Genomic DNA, 10,818 nt, shown 5'->3' with positions numbered 1-10,818 from the left:
CATTGTAAAATGATTGAATCAAAATGATGTTGGACATTGTACATCCAACAGATTCTTCAGTATTCTAAAGATTTCATTATTTTAAAATGTGCTGCCATAAAATGGAAAACAAATATTGCCAAGTTCATTCAACTGATATATATATATACATATATATATATATATATATATATATACATTAATCACATTTTGGTGGCCATACTTATTTTGGGGTAGTTGACTCTGCATGAAATCATTTGACTCCCTCTGTCTTCTGTGACTTTCTTCTGGCCTTGTATTAAGTCCACCTTATTCCAGATTTTCCTACATGGTTATATACCTTAAAGCATTCTTGTTCAATGCTTACTATCTGCATGAAACTCTAGCCTTTCTACATGTTCCTCCAATCATGGTGTTTACTCAAGGATGTTCTCCTACAAGCCCTCTGTATTAAGTGAAATTTCTTTGTATATTTATATAGTGCTCTCCACACCTCATCCCACAATTCAGCAATATGTGTTTCTTTAAGGTCTGCCCTATCTAATAGTATATTTATTGCAAGAACCGAGGCTTTATTAAGTGATTTAGAAAAGGTCAAGTTGCCCTGATCTTGCCTCTCCTTGCCTTGGGAGCTAATTTTGCCTGTAAACTAGTGCCTTTTCAATCCTCTTGATAAAGTGATTTACAAACCACAAAGAGCTCTCATTTTCTGCTGAAATGAGGACCTAATGTGTACAGATAGTTTGATTCCTCTGGAAGAAAGGCCTTGTTGAACGTTTTACAGGAACCCAGTTTACATCATGAAAACTGTCCCAGACAATACCTCATGCAAGTACAGTCATTGGACTTTAAATGCTCTCTTCTTCTTTATACTGAGTGTTCTCCCAGGCACTAGATTACTCTTGGTCAGCAGACAAGAAAACTCACTATAATATTAACTGACTTAATAAAACATGGTTATATGTAACTTCTTTCTTTTTTTTTTTTTATTAACTTGAATATTTCTTATATACATTTCGAGTGTTATTCCTTTCCGGTTTCCGGGCAAACATCCCCCCCTCCCTTCCATGTAACTTCTTTCTTAAATGGATTTTTTTTTTTCACTTTTTCCTGTCTATGCCATTGCCACATCTCCAGTATCTAGGGAAATCACTAACTTGATGTTATTAAGTCAATGAAGAGTTAGTACTCCTTATACTTCTATACTCTTAATAAAATGAAATTAACATGCAATTTGCCTCTGGTTATCATTCGTTAACATTGTGCCACTTTACCTACCTCTCCTTCTTCTCAACTTCATATACAATTTTAAAATAGTTTCTGTTGTCAAATTAATAATCTTCTCTGGAACATTAACTTGCAAAAATAGCACTCCTTTCCTGTGAACGAAATTCAAGCTTTGTACATTTCTTTCTCATAGTTTCCTGTTTAGCTGTGTGTGGTTCAGCAAGCAATATAGAGACATAGCTTTGTAACACCAGATCTACAATATTTTTATTTATTGAAATAATTCTGTTCATTTGAAACATAAAACTTACAGTACATATTTATGTGGATAACTGTGGCCCATTTAAAACTTTTGAACTACTCTAGTTCCCCTAGTGCATGGATCAAAAAAGAGAACAAGTAGCCCATGGGCAAAATTTACATGTCTTTATTTAGCCTACCATAGCTGGAATATTTTAAATCTATGTTTTTTAAAAAGCCATTGGTAATGGTATGGCATGCCAATATTAAAATACAATTTCAACAAACAGAACTTCCATGCTGACTGAACATTTACATTTCTGAAGAACAAATTAAATTTTATTACAGTCTTTAATTTTCTCCTTGAGTTATCTCTTGAATCTCATTTACCTTCAGATCTTTGAAGAAAGTACAAAAGAAATAAGACTGGCAGAAATAAAACAAATCTTACAATATACATATATTTTTTAAGTACCACCTTTTCTACTTAGTATCATAGAACACTCTGAAAGAAATAAATGTTGAAACGTAGATATAACAGGAGCTGTCCAAAGATCACATGCTCTTTAAACTCAGTGGCATCTTTCGAAAAGCTTCAAGAATAAACATTGAAACATGTAGGAAGTTTTTTTTTAAGACTACAGAATAGATGTTTCAATCCAGGCCCATTTGACATTCACTGTGAACAGTTGGACATTATTGAACAGTCTTTGCCCTTTACTAGTAAGTCCTGTAGCTAATCTTATTAAGAACGGCTGGAAACGGAAGTTATGTAGAAATCAGAAGTCGGCCCCACAGTAGAAGGTTCAAAGAGGTTTTCTATTGTGTTAAATCTCCTTTCTGTGCTTGTTTGTAAGTCAGCTCATTGTATTAATTTTATTTCAGGTAGATGCAAATGTAATCACGTGGGTTATTCACTCCAGGGCAAAAGTGTGGAAACATAAACAGGTTGGCATCTCTATGATTAAGATAATATTAAGTTACATTAAAGATTCCTTAAAGCATGTGAACCATTTCCTTGAAGTCATTTCTTTTATACTCAGGTTATTCTAAAGACAAAAGAATGAGCACTGAGTATACACATTTTCAAACAGCTTCAAATCCTTGTAAAACATTATATGTAAAGGAAGAATCCATTTGTGGTCTTCTCACTAAGAAAGCTAAATTGAAATGGAAAATGACACAAAATTGATGTCGTTTATGTCTCTGTGAAGGTCTGTATTGATTTCTGAACCCATTATTATTAGACAATATTAAATTAATAACAATATTGCTTCTTGTCTTAACTTCATAAAAAATATCCTTTGAACACATCTGGTATCTTTATTCTCCCTTGTGTGTAATTTTTGAAAACCATGCTAGTTCCGGCTAGGCTCTGGAACTAGCAGCTGCCTGCCTGCTAGCTAAAGTTTGTTTCCATAAATGCAGGAAATGCCTTCTTTACTTTGCTCTGGTTTCTATTTGTTCCTTGCCCAATGTAGACAACAGCTATCTCACCCAGCTCCCTTTAGCCCTGTGGAAGGAAAACACTACAAACTTTTAGATTTTAAAATTGACAAGACAACTCAAAGGCTGGGCAAACAATATCCTGCCCCGGGTTGGGGATTTAGCTCAGTGGTAGAGCGCTTGCCTAGGAAGCGCCAGGCCCTGGGTTCGGTCCCCAGCTCCGGGGAAAAAAAAAAAAAAAAGACTGCAAAAGAGTATCCTACCCCATCCTATTGGTGCCCTAAGAGACTTACACATCTGCAGCCTCGCCTCGCCCCCCGCCCCAGTCTACCCATGCCCCCTTTTCCTCTACTCTCCATGCATTGTCAAACCTCCCAATTCTATCCATCCTTTTCTTCCTGTCCTACCCGAAAATCGTGCAATCTCTTTGCATCGTCATCTTTGTCATCTTTACTTAGCCAATCAATAATTAGGGAAACAATTAAGGACACTCTCCATACTCTCCCTCCCTTTACTAACCTAAACCTGTTATATTTCCCCTTTCTTGGTAACATTTCTAATGATTTTAGACTCCTCTAAACTTCACATACTTTTCTAATTCTGTGTTAGCACTGAATAACACTGTCTACACTATTGTTTCATTTCAAAAGCAATATCCCATGCTTTACACTGTTTTCTTCAGAGGAGTCATCATGTATATGATACAAAACAAAATGCTGTAGACTATCTAAAGGGTTATAATTTAGTGATAATTTTAGTGTCTTATTTTAATGGAGTTTACACATTTTAAAAATGTTCGAAAAATTATAGCCCATTTTTCAGTCTCTAGTACTGAACAATGAGAGAGAAGGGGGAGAAGAAGAGAAAGAAGAGAAGAAAGAAGCAAAAGAATTTAGCACAGTATTTGATTGTCAAAGAATAATGGATTGATACAGGAATGGAAGTATGATTTTACTTTAGAATAGTATCTGGGTTGATGTGCTTACAAAAGGATTAAAGGTAGCACAAATCATCTAGAGAGATAAACATGAGTCTTTTTATAAACTAAAAGTTATAACTTTAATTTCAAAGTCTGATTAAACATTTGGATGAATTGCTTTCAAGTTAAAGTACTTACTGAAATTATTTGTGTATAAATGTTCCAATAATTCTCAAAAACAAATTTGTGTTACTGAAATACTTTTAGATAAATTACTAAGGTTTAGTTAAATACATGATTGAGCACATCCTGGAACATTATTTTATTGATATTATAAAATACATGATCTTGCATCCACATAAGTAGCTGTGTGTAGCAACATGCAACTGTTATTTCACCATAATAAGATGGAGGAGTGTTCCCAGGCTTGCTGGTCACCTAGTATCTCAACTTGATTACAAGGTTCAGTAAAGGCCTTTCTCTTGAAAAATAGTATATAGAGAGATAAAGGCATATGACATATTTTGGCTTTTACATACACATGCACAGGCGTGCACATCCACATACATGCATGTACATGCATACATACTAACACAAAACATTTACAACTAAACAGAATAATTTTAATTGAATTTATGGTGAGAACCATGGTCCAAACATTGCTGGAACTATAGAATATGTGCCATTTTAAAGCATATAGGAAAATGTGTTGAAAATTGTTAAAGAGATTTTATGAAAGCTTAATTTCTAATATTGTTTCATACGTTCACATTTTCAAACATTAATTAGGTACTATGAAATGCATATTGAATAAGGCTTTTCGTTTGTTTGAGTGAGAATGTTATATATTATGTAATGTGTTTTGATCACTATTCTCCATTCACTCTGCTCCAATTCCACCATTCATGCTTTTCCCTATTCCTTCTCAACTTCATGTTTTCTTTTATCTCTTTCTCACTAATTCTGCTCTGCATAGCATATTTGTGTGTGTGGGGAGCATCTGAAGAAGAAAATGACTCTGGGGAGGCATCCTTTAAGAGAACTGTTTTCCTTCTTCCCTTCTGGATGCAATCAATTCCCAAGAGCTCCTTAGCCAAGTGTGAACTTTCATGGCCACCTTTGCCTTAAGTGCTGAGAGTTTGTTTATTTTGATCCCGTGCGTACCTCAAGCTTTCCTCCACAACCTCTGTGGGTTCACATACAAAAGTGCTTGGTTGTGTCCAAAGATGCTCTTTTGCTGTGGTGATCTACTATCTCTGGATCTTATAGTCTCTTGGTTCCCTCTTCTTTGATGACAGATGAAAAGCTATGGTCTAGATGGCCTACTTAGGACTGCTTGTGCTAAGCTCCTTATTCCAACACATTGGAACTGGTCATTCTCTTACCTAATTTCTGCTGCTGGAAGAAGCCTCTCTGAAGCAGCCAAAGACATATCTATGAGTGTGACTGTGAGACATTAGAAATTAACCTAACGTGTGGCCATACGTCAGAATAATAATATTATGCTGTTCGCTAAGGCCTATTACCTGTTCAGCAGAAGGTTCTTTGTCTTAATAATAATGCCGGGTATGAGTTTTGTTATTTGTTGTGGGCCCCACATCTAATTAGAAAATTATTTTTTATTTCTAAAATGTCCATGTCCTTATGTAACCCTTAGGCTCATTATTTTGAGTCAGTCATTATTATTAATCAAATGATCACAACTTATTACAATGGATTGAATACTTTGGCCATATATAGCTAAAATTGCTGATTTCTTTTCTTTTTTGATGATATTCATAGTATCATAGCACTATATTTAATATGAATGAGCCTTCCAGCATAGTACCAGCTAATTTACCAGAGTTCAATGATTGAGATATATGCTTTCTTCAGGAAAAGAATTTCTTACATCAAGTTATGGAAGGTACTAGAAGGCAAGGCCAGTATTCTGTAGTGTCTGGATATGCACAGGATTTCACTGACTAATAGCTCCAAAAATGGTAACCCATTCTTTGTGCTAGACTTTTTATTTGATAATTTATAGTGTATAATAGACACATTGTTTTTCCTCTCCTACAGTGTATTATAGGAATGTGTCTCCCCACTGCTACAGTGTGAAATTGGGGCATTGTCTTCACATTAATGCAAGTGTAAAAGGGGTGATGTCTCTGTACTACTATAGTGCGTGATAAGGGCTGTGTCTTTACATTCTTACACTGTGTAATAAGGACATTGTCTCCCCATTAATACAGTGTATAATAGGGACATTTCTTGCCATTTCTTCAGTGTGTAATAAGGGCATCTCCCCATTACCACAGTGTTGATTAGGGGCATAGTCTTGCCACTAGTACAGTGTGTAATAGGGGCTTTGTCACTCCATTACTACAGTGTGTTATACAGGCTTTGTCTTCTCATAATGGCTTAACTACATTTAAATTCCTTATTATATTTTTGGCCTTCTATATATTATCCCCATCTCTTCCCATACGTGGTCCTAACACCCTCCCCTACTCCATTACCCCCTCCCTTCTTCCTCCCATTTCCCTCCCATCCTTTACCTCCTCTGAGTATTTTTTCCCCCTTCTAAGAGGGACTGAAGCATCCACATTTTGGTCTTCCTTCTTTTTGAGCTTTATGTGGTCTGTGAATTTTATCTTGGGTATTCCGAGCTTTTGGAATAATATTCACTTATCAGTAATTGTATACCATGTTTGTTTTTTTTACGACTCGGTTACCTCACTCAGGATGATATTTTTAGTTCCATCCATTTGCTTAAGAAGTCATTGTTTTTAATAGCTGAGTAGTACTCCACTGTGTAAATGTACCACATTTTCCGTATCCACTCTTCTGTTGAAGGACATCTGGGTTCTTTAGGGTATATATACTTTAGAGATCTTGTAGTAGGTATCTGTGTTATGTTCTCCAAGTTCTTCAGTGTGTTTTCCCTCACTGTGCTCCTTCTGCTACACTTCTCTTTTATCCTCATGCTCCATTTTGCAATTCACGGGGAAAGAGATGTAAGATAAATTTATTAAAGTACTGAAAGGAGTCAGAGTTGTAAAGAATGATACAGGTTAAGAGTTAATACTAGAAGTGCTGGAAAGCATGGAGAGATTTCAAGTGTGAATAATCTCAAAGGCAGTGAAATACAGCTTTATTGATTTCTGCTTATACAATATGTGAATGGAAGAAACGCATATGAAGTCAAAAATTGCAAGCAGCTCCCCAGATATGGGTAAGACTTCTTGCATTCCCTTCCCCATTCATACTGGTGATTGTGTTGGCTTAATCTTTTACATATCTTAAACATACAGGGCCATCTGTTGCGAGTCCCTGTGTGAAATAGCCCTATTAATTCTGACAAATATCATTTGGCTGTACTCATCTGCTACATCTGGCTATAATCTTTTATTTCCATATTTTTAAAAATCACACAGCATCTATATAGCCAGAAATAATTATTGCATCTGGGCTTATGTGGTTTTTTTCTCTACATTTTGTTGTTTATCATAAAACATACATACCTTGGATCAAAATTCATTATCTCTAAATGTTTGCTCAGTTCTATAATTACATTAACTATTTTTTTCAAATTGTTAGGGTGGAAATTAAATAGTATACGTAACTCATATCCTTATAAGCTTTTAGCTTATCTTTAAGAAGCAGAAACATCCACATAAAATAAATATTAGGAAATTAAGTATCAACAAATACAAGCACTTTTATAAATAAGAGAGAAGAATTGTTCAGCAAAAATATGTGAAAACAACAGTTTCATGTAAGTGTATTTGGATTGTAGTATTACGTATATTAAGACACTGGAGTTATTTTTCACTTCCATTTTTTGTTTATATTTTATTTTTCAATTTAATCTTATGAGCTAAAAGAGTCTGCTTTGCAGCATAGAATGAGAAGTAAAAGATGGGGAAAACCTCGTGAAAGTTATAATTTATGTTTAATGAGTCTAAGCACAAGAAAAATGACAAACACGCAGAATAAGCATGTTTGGAGAATGTTGGTTATAGGAAGATATCAAAACCATAATGATTATAAATAGGAGTGTGAGCCTTAGAGATTAATCATTAATACCGGAATGAAGCTGAGTTGTTGAAAGCAAAATTAACAGCCAATTAAACTGCAAATATTGACATTGGCCATGCTTTTTAATGCTGCTATAATTGGGCTGTGCATTTTGGATTGAGAAAGATGAACAAGGAGAACACTGAAAAGTTCTGTTTTAGAGAGGGACAGATTTACAATTTTTGAGCCACCTAGCCAGGACAACCAGAAAACATACAGAAATATAAAATAACTACTAAGTCAGTGAACCCAATATAGTCTAATAATGCAATGTTAGTAATGTTTGTTATCTTATATTACTAGAACACTTCATAAAAAGTTGTCAGAAAATAATTTTTAATAATAGTGTCACCTAGCACATGTTAGCAAGGATGTGAAGGAAGTGGAACACTGTTCTATTGTTGATGGGATTGTAAACTGGTAGAACTACTCTGGAAATCAATCTGGAGGTTCCACATAAAATTGGAAATAGATCTACCAGAAGACCCATCTATACCACTCTGAGGCATGTACCCAAAAGATGTTCTACCACGCCACACTGACATGTGCTCTACTAAGTTCATAACAGCCTTATTTGTGATAGCCGGAGCTGGAACCAACCCAGATGTTCCATAAATGTCCCAAGAAGAATGAATATAGAAAATGTGGTTCATTTACACAGTGGGATACTATTAAGCTATTAAGAACAAGGACATCATGAGTTTTGCAGGCAAATGGAAGGAACTAGAAAATGTCATTCTGAGTAAGGTAATTCAGACACAACAGAAATGCATGGTATGTATTCACTAATATGTGTATATTAGACAAAAATGTATAAAATATGAGAGATACAATCAACAAAACTCACAAAGTTGACAAGGAGAAGGGCCCAAGTGAGGATGCTTCAATCACACTTAGGTGGGAGAAGAAAATCACAGGAGGCAGAAGGAGGGAGGGACTTCACTGAGAGAGGAAAAAGAAGCCCTCCGGACGAGTAGAATGAATGGAAATATGCAACTTTGGAGGGTTGGGAAGTGAGGGGAATCTCTAGAAAGTATTAGAAATTTGAGAGGTGAGATGACCTTAGATGAAATGCCCAATATCAGGGAGAGGGAACTCATAGAATCCACCTCCAGTAAAAAGACAGGGCATCAAGTAGAGGAATAGGGTTGCCATCCCACAGACAAAAATTATGACCCAGAATTGTTCCTGTGAAAAAGAGTTGCAGGGACAAAAAATGGAGAAGAGACTGAGGGAAAGGTGGTCCAGTGACTGGCACAACTTGGGATCCAATTCAAGGGAAAGCTCCAAGGCCTGACACTATTACTGATGCTATGGTTTGCTTAGAGACAGAAGCCTAGCATGGCTTTCCTCTGAGCAGCCCAACTAGCAGCTGACAGACATGCAGATACACCCAGTAATCAGACTGAAGTCAAGGATCCCTGTGGTTGACTTAGGGAAAGGCTGGAAGAAGCTCAGGAGGAGGGAGACCCCATAGGAAGAACTGTGTTCTCAACCAACAGGGACCCCTGTGATCTCTCAGACACTGAGACACCAACCAGCAGCATACACTAGCCGAGGTCTCCATCACATCTATTGCAAAGGATTGTCTCTTCTGGCCTCTGTGATTAGAGAGGCCTAGACTAACCCTCAAGAAGCTTGAGGCTCCGGGGAGTAGGGAGGCCTGGGGTTGGGGAACAACCTCTTGGAGACGGGGAGGATTTGGAATGGATAGGGCACTGTGAGAGGGGAAACTTGGAGAGAGGTAATGACCAGACTGTAAAAAATAAAAATAGTCAAAATGAATAAATTAATATCTGAAATAATTTTCACAAAGACAGTCTTTTAATTATTTCCAAGAATGACTGTGAAGATTGAGATGGAATTTAGAAAATATTCTATGAAATCTCACTAAATCCAGTATGAATTCCTGTAGCATCCCTGTTATATAAGAATGTGGCAGCTAGAAGTTTTCATCTCAGGGTGACATGAGCCATATACTTTAATAAATATGGTAGGTCTAATGAGGTGAAGACACTTATAATTTCAGAAAAAAGGCAAGGCAAAAGAATGTATAAGATTTATACCAGGCTTGTGTAGTTTCTCTTTAAGGAAAACCTTGGTTTCACTGCAAGATTCATAATTGAAAAAGAAAATTAATATAAAACCAAATGAAGAAAGAAAAGGCTACTAGTAGTATGTATGCAATTTAAAGATTGAAAGGATGGGGAATTCACTGGTTCTCCAACAGACAAAGGTCATCCACAGAAATCCCCCCAAGGAACTGACGCATAGGAGCCTTTTAAAGACAGAAAATGTACAACAAAGAGAGATTTTTTAAATTCTATGGAAAGGCAATGTGATAATTAAGATAAGAAAAGACTTAAGAGACTGTGTTTCTGGAGAGGGAGGCCATGACAAGAAGGAGGGAAAAAAAAAAAAAAAAAAAACTAGGAAGGCTTGTCTGGGATTTGAGTGGATAACAGCTTTGTATTTGATGTTTATTGAAGGAAAAGAAATAAAAATAAGAATTTCAAGGAACAGTTAAACATGCATAAGGGTTAACTCTCTCCTGCCAAAACCAAATGTGATGAAATAAAATGTCTAAGTAAAAACATTTGATCAACCACTGAATTTCATTAAGTACATCATAATAATAACACATGTGACCAAGGAAATTTGTCATTCTTTCAGATGCTTATTTCTAACTAAATTGATCTCCAATAATGTCAAAAAAGATTAGAAATAAGTGAGATGTCCACCTATATTTGGCATTGAAGTAAACCAGTTATATTTCAATATCAACAAGGTATTCTTTGGTTTTAAAAATAGAAGTTATTTAATTATTTTTTGTTTTCACACCATCAGCTCCCATCATGTTATACTGACATTTTCTATACTGTATTCAGACCCTTTAAAATTAGGATTTAAAAACACTCCATGAATTGGGAAAGGAGATAGTCACT

This window comes from Rattus rattus, chromosome 11 (assembly GCF_011064425.1).
Source record: "Rattus rattus isolate New Zealand chromosome 11, Rrattus_CSIRO_v1, whole genome shotgun sequence".
In the NCBI taxonomy this organism is placed as follows: Eukaryota; Metazoa; Chordata; class Mammalia; order Rodentia; family Muridae; genus Rattus; species Rattus rattus.
This window is presented reverse-complemented; position numbering follows the sequence as displayed.